Genomic DNA, 6,108 nt, shown 5'->3' on the forward strand with positions numbered 1-6,108 from the left:
CTTATAAATCCATCTGGCCCTGGAGATTTTTTCCTAGGGAGTGCATTGATGGTCTGTTCAATTTCCTTTTCTGAGATGGGGTTATTTAAGTACTCAACTTCCTCTTCTGTTAATCTGGGCAATTTTTATTTTTTAAAATAATCATCCATCTCATTTAGATTGTGGAATTTATGGGCAAAGTAATTTCTAATTATTGTTCTAATTTTCTCCTCATTGGAGGCTAGTTCACTCTTTTCATTTTTGATATTGGTAATTTGGTTTCTTTCTTTCTTTTTTTTAAATCAAATTGACCAAAGGTTTATCAATTGTATTGTTTTTTTTCATAAAATCAAATCTTAGTTTTATTTATTAGTTCAATAATTTTCTTAATTTCAATTTTCTTAATCTCTCCTTTTCAGTATTTCTAACTTGGTATTTACTTCAGGATTTTCAATTTGTTCTTTTTCTTGCTTTTTCAGCTGCATGCCCAATTCATTGATCTCTTCTTTCTCTATTTTATTCATGTAGGCATTCAACGATATAAAACTTCTCCTAAGAACTGCTTTTGCAGCATCCCATAAGATTTGGTAGGTTGTCTCATTATTGTCATTCTCTTGAATGAAGTTGTTGATTTTTTCTATAATTTGCTGTTTAACCCACTCATTCTTTAGGATTAGATTGTTTACTTTCCAATCAGTTTTTGGTTTATATTTCCATGGCCTTTGATTACATGTAAGTTTTACTGCATTATGGTCTGAGAAGGATGCATTGACTATTTCTGCCTTTCTGCACTGGATTGTGAGTTTATTATGGTCTAGTACATGGTCAATTTTTGTATATGTGCCATGTTCCACTGAGAAAAATGTATATTCCTTTCTATCCCCATTCAATTCTCTCCAGAGATCTATCATATCTACCTTATCCCGTGTTCCCCACTAGTATAGTTCTGCTATTTCTTCCTGAAACTCCCTTCACTCCTCCTCTAAGAATTTGGATGCTATATCACTTGGAGCATATATGTTTAGTAATGAAATTATTTCATTGTCTATGACACCTTTTAGCAGGATATAGTTTCTTCCTTATCTCTTTTGATTAGACCTATTTCTGCTTTTGCTTTGTCTGAGATTAGGATTGCTACCCCTGCTTTATTTACATCAGCTGAAGCACAAAATATTCTGCTCTAACCTTTTACCTTTACCCTGTGTGTATGCCCCCTTTCAAATGTGTTTCTTGTAAACAATATATTGTTGGATTATGGTTTTTAATCCATTCTATTATCTGTCTCCATTTTATGGGAGAGTTCATCCCATTCACATTCACAGCTATGATTATTATTTGTGTCTTTCCCTCCATCCCCTTTCCTCTTGTTTATGCTTTTACTTCTCTTTTCTTTCTTCTCCTTCACAATAGAGTTTAAATTTTTGACCACCACCTCCCTCAGTCTTCCCTCCCTTCTTTCAGTCCCCCTCCCTTTTAATCCCTTTTCCCCTTACTACTTCTTCCCTCCTTTTTCTTTCCCCCTTCCCCTCCTACTGCCTATAAAGCTACTTGTATTTCTATGCTTAACTGAGTTTTTGTATCCTCCTTGAATCCAATCAGATGAGAATACCTCTCAAACAATGCTCATATCCCTTCCTTCTTTCTCTCTATTGTAATATATTTTTGTGCCTCTTCCTGTGATGGAATTTATTTTTTCTGCCTCTTCCTTTTCACATATCCCTTTACAATCCCTTTGCACCCTTAAATCACATTTGTTATCATCACATCATTTAATTTATACCCACTCCCTCTATCTATGTATATTCCTTTAACTTTTCCTAATAAATATACAATTCTCAGGATTAGCAAGTATCATCTTCACTTAGAGGGATGTAAACAGTTTGCCCATATTGTGTAGGAAGTTTTTTTTTTCCCTGTTTACCTTTTTATGCCTCTCTCAAGACTTACATTTGAAGACTGAATTTTCTATTGAGTTCTGACCTTTTCATCAGGAAGGTTTGGAAATCCCTTATTTCATTGAATGTCCATCTCCTTGCCTGAAATATTATGCTCAATTTTGCTGGGTAATTAATCCTTAGTTGTAGTCCCAGTTCCTTTGCCTTATGGAATCATATTCCAATTCCTTCAATCTTATATTGTAGAAGCTACAAGGTCCTGTATGATCCTGACTGTAGTTCCTCGATGTTTGAATTGTTTCTGTCTGGCTGCCTGCAGTATTTTCTCCTTTACTTGATAGTTCTGGAATTTGGCAGCGATATTCCTTGGTGTTTTTAGTTTGGGATCTCTTTCAGGAGGTGAACGGTGGATTCTTTTAACGACTATTTTGCCCTCTGGGTCTAGGACTTCTGGGCAATTTTCCTTGATTTCTTGGATGATATTGTCCAGCCTCTTTTTTTCATCATAACTTTCTGGTAGACCAATAATCTTTAGATTTTCTCTCCTGGATCTATTTTCCAGCTCAGTTGTTTTTCCAATTAGATATTTTACATTTTCTTCTATCTTTTCATTCTTTAGATTGACTAATTCCTGATGTCTCATAGATTCATTAGCTTCTACTTGCCCGATTCTAATTTTCATCAAATTGTTTTCTTTAATTAACTTTTGCATCTCCTTTTCCATCTGTCCAGTTGTTCCTTTTAAGGAGTTATTTTCTCCAGGTAGCTTTTGTACTTTCTTTTCCATTAGTCCAATTTTCCTTTTAAATTCTTCTGTGATTTCTTTTTTCATATTTTTAAAGTCATTGGCCAGTTTTTCTTCTATTTCTCTAATTTGACTTTTAAGATCCTTCCTGAACTCTTCCAAGAAGGTTCTTTGTGCTTCAGACAAGTTCATATTCCCTTCTGAAGTTTCAGATGGGAGTACAGTCTCAATGCTGACCTCTTTGGTATTTCTGTTTTGGTCCCTGTCCCCACAGAGAGATTCTATGGTCTTTTCTTTTCTGCTTTGCTTCTTACTCATGATAATCACCCTTGTCTTTGCTTTTAAAGTAGACCTCTGTGTCTGGGGCACAGGAGGCTCTGTCCCACAGTTCTTGAACCTAAAACTTGAGGCTTTGTGTGTTGTGGTCTTGGGTTCTTTCAGCTAGAAGCTAAAATGCTTCAGCTTACCTGGTGCTGAGCTGGCGGGTATTGGAAAGCAGAGGCCAGGTGAGGTCTTTTTGGGTTACCACATTAACTTGTTAAGTGTGGGGGACAGGTAGTCTGGCCACAGGAGGCCTCCTCTGCTGAGCTAGAGCATAGGCAAGCTCAGCAGTTGGTGGTCCTGTCTGTGCTAGTGTCTTCTCAATTCCCCTGAGGTGCTGAGGCAGGCCTGGGGTCCTGGTGTTGGCAGTTGCTGGCTTCACCACCCTGGGGCCCAGAATCTCCTCCCACTTTGCTAAGGTCTGGGACAGCTCTGATCCTGCACTGGTCCCCTTCAAGCACAGCAAGAGGAACCCTCCTTAGCGATCTTCCTAGCCTCATGGGCTAAGAGTCTGTTTACCCCTTCTGCAGCTCCCACTGTTCCAGGGGAAATATTCTATGGGCTCATCAAGGTCAACAAGGGGAGGGGGATAGGAATTACTGATCACTCTGCCATCTTGGCTCCCGGAACCAGAAATGAAAATGAATTTTTTTTGATGCAACTTGCAATCCAACTTCTCTAAAAAATGGATACTGGTAGAATAAGTCCTCTGTCCTTCCTAGGTGTGAGTTTCCTCAAGTATAAAATGAGGAGGTTGGACTAGGTGAACTCTGAGGTCCCTTTCAGCTTTAAAATTCCAATTTGAGTTCCATCCACCTTTATGTTTAGGTGCTATCTATAAAATAGGGATAAGCATAGTCCACCTCTTCCAGAGTTGTCAGGAGGATCAAGGGAGATGAGACAGGCCCAGGACTTTGCAAACCTTTGTGTGTCCTATAAATGTCAACTTCTTTTTCCCCCACTCAGGACATGGTTCTCCTCTCTATGCTCCTGATTTTACTCACTTGACAGCGATTTTTGCAGGAAATATAACTCCTCTATATACTACCCAAGTCCTGGGCACCAGTCATGGTTCTACATCACCAGTGGGTGTGGTTCTCTTTGTGGAAATGATGAGTAGGAATAGGTCCTAACCTCTGCTTGGCTTCAGCATCCTAAGGACCACTGGGCCTTTGCAACTGCCCCAATGCAGGGCCCTCCCCTGGGACTTTTCTTCACCATCCCAATATGATCTCCTGTGCCCATCCCCAGTGCTTATTATAGAGCTTAGTAAGAGAGCAAGAAATGCTTTTCCTCCTTCATTTATTTATGCAGACATTCTGGGACATGACCTTCTCTCCTCTGGAGTGTGTAGATAGGTCCTTTGAATTTCACATGGGAGCTAGTAAAAGTGGGAGTGACCAGCTGCCTCAGAGAAGGCTCCCTTTCTCCAGTCTTTTCTCTCCCAATATCGGTGCTAAACTCATTCCTTGCTAGGGGAATCCATAATATTCCCGACTGAGGAAGCTTGATCTTTGCTTTGCTTTGGGGAAGTTATAATGAAGTTCATCAATAAAGTTTCATTGCTTTGTTTGAGCACCCCACCAGGAAATCCTTGACCACTGCTCTGGAGGTGGAGGTGGACCCTGACCCTGATCCTGTTCCTTTTTTACTGTTCTTGTCTAGACTAAGTATGTTTGGACCCCTAATGCTTTAGGTGAGTCATGATTTTTCTTAACACCAATAAGCAAAAACAGCAATTTGAAAACAAACTTTTTGAAGAAAGATGAGCTTTGGGGCAAACACACCCCACCCCACCCCCCAGGCAGGAGAAAGACAAAGCCAGAGAGGGAGGGAGGAAAGAGAGAGAGAAATAGAGGGAAAGACAGAAACAGAGACAGGGAGGAAGGGAGAAAAAGAGGGAGAAAGAGAAAGGGAGGGAGAAAGAGAGAAGGAGAGAGGAGGAGGGAGAGAGAGGAAGGAGGGGAGGGGAGAGAGGATAAGAAGGAGGGTGAAGAGGAGGGAGAAGCCCCATCATAATTCTTAACCAGCAAAGACAGCTGTGGTCCATGTGGGGTCTGTGGGTCAGCCCCATGATGGGAACAGCAGGAGTAGTGGTGGCCCTGGTCCCCAGGAGCCCCCCTGCCCCCATCTCATGTTGTCACACCCTCCCAAGCACATTGCTTCCTCCTGGTGAGGAAGAGGAGATTTTCAGATGAGAGGAGAAAGAAGCTCTCTTCTCATACCTGGGCACAGTCACTGGTTCCTAGGGGTCAGGTTTGGTGTGCCCAGTGGGGACAAGGCTATGCTGGAACCTTCACCTGAAGGCTAGCATTTGACTCGGGTGACCTGATGCCTCCTAATGAGTCTGCTGCTATTTCATGCTAAGGAAGATCTGCCTTTGAGTGAAGCTGGTGTTTAGAAGAAGATGAGAGGGGTTGAAGGGCCAAAGGTCACCTTCTCCACCTCCCTCTTCTGACAGGTCTGACCAGCTCATCCAGGATACTCCCTTTCATCCCACAAACAGGTCCCAGCAGACGGAGACAAGCTGCGCAGGGGATGGTGGGAGCAGGAAGAGTCACACTGGCATGCTACAGTCAGGGGCATCTTGGGCTCCCTTCCAGGGCTGCACAGTGGATGCCATCCTCTCTGTAACAGGCTCCCAGTCCTGTCAACCTGGCAATAGGCAACAGTCTGCTAGCATAGATTGACAGGAGCCCTGCAGGAACACCTGGGAAGAGGGAATTGAGAGTCACAAATTCTAGCTTCTAGAAAAAGAAGAGAGCACACCAGCAGTTGTTTAGTCATGTGTGGGAGTGGAGACATGCCACTCATTGGCAGTTTTGTGCCCCTTGGCAGTCCTGGATAAAATGTTCTTACCCTTAAGCTTGGGCCCTGGGGGCTCTGAATAGCATCTTTACTTCACCTGAACCTCCTCCCTGATGATATTCAATTGTCTGATGCCTACAGCAGCTCTATGGGATGAACGGGTTAACCTTCTGCCTTGAACCCTCCAAGCTCAAGATCTTTGTCCTTGATCTCCTGACAATCTGGTGCCTCACAATGACCTGGGTTCAAATTGCACTTTGAAGGCTTACTCTCTGTGTGACCTTAGGCAGGTCCCTCACCTTTCTGAGGCATCTCCCCTGCCTCAGTTTCCTCATCTGTAAAATGGAGCTGGACTAGATG

Source organism: Notamacropus eugenii, chromosome 2 (assembly GCF_028372415.1).
Source record: "Notamacropus eugenii isolate mMacEug1 chromosome 2, mMacEug1.pri_v2, whole genome shotgun sequence".
In the NCBI taxonomy this organism is placed as follows: Eukaryota; Metazoa; Chordata; class Mammalia; order Diprotodontia; family Macropodidae; genus Notamacropus; species Notamacropus eugenii.